This window comes from Schistocerca nitens, chromosome 5 (assembly GCF_023898315.1).
Source record: "Schistocerca nitens isolate TAMUIC-IGC-003100 chromosome 5, iqSchNite1.1, whole genome shotgun sequence".
Lineage (NCBI taxonomy): Eukaryota > Metazoa > Arthropoda > Insecta > Orthoptera > Acrididae > Schistocerca > Schistocerca nitens.
Genome location: NC_064618.1, coordinates 675,304,615 through 675,305,673, shown reverse-complemented (window position 1 = coordinate 675,305,673; position 1,059 = coordinate 675,304,615).

The following is a 1,059-nucleotide window of genomic DNA, read 5'->3' as shown; positions in this document are numbered from 1 at the left end:
AGTTATGCAGCAAATAAATGCAGCATGAATACATCACATTTTGTCGTACTTGTGTATTGACATGATGAAAAGTTTGCTATTTTGCTAGTAACTTTCTTTAAATATTAATTACAATTCATATTACAAAATCACGGTAGTTTAAGAACTGCCCAGTTGCATGTGTTACCTGACACCACCTTTGTAAAAGAGTGCCAAAAGATGCTTCCGACAAAGCAGGTGTAAGTGATTGTTTAAACAATATTTAACGACAATCTATCGTCATTTATCGTGAGTGAATTTGCACATGACTACTGACTTATTTACTTATGGACAGAACTTTATTTATATTTGTAGTGAGTGACCTGAATGCGACTGAACGCTTTACACTTTTTATTCAAATATTGTTGTGATATGTTAGTTTCGTTTGGGAAGAGGTCAAGTCGAGTCAAATGATGCCTGTAGAACGTAAGTACGATGTAGTTTTGGAGGGTACGGCCTTCAGCCAGTGCAAAATCCTTCATTAGTGGAACATTAAGGGAATGAAGTGTAGACTACGACTTTTTCGAGTGAAGAGCAAAAGGACTTGATCTGACCATTTTTAGGCGAGTTTTGGAAGGAGACAGATCTGCCTGTGGTAACAAGTGGTATTAAGTCATGGAGGCGTTTAATTCCGGGCCACTATAGTACTTTAACTTCTGAAGGGTCTATATATTTCGAGAGGTCTGAATGTACTCTAATTTTTTCCGTTACTGTCATGGAACTGATGACAGACAGACTATGAGTTACTACTCTTTATATCGCTTGTGTTAATTTGTAAATCACTGTGCTGAACAATGAACAGTTTTAAACTGAGGAATATTTCATATATTGTGATCACGAAATGGTCTTAGGTTTGCCGTATCTTCGATGAGTATTAAGTTTAGGGATTTTGCTACTATTCTCATAAAGCTCTCAGAGTATCTTTACTGAATTTGATACGGCTATTTTCTATATATGTGGTGTCTAGTCTATCAGGCGAGACAGCCAGTGATCTCTTCAGTGCAGATGCACACCAGGCTCGAATTCTTACTGGAATCGGTG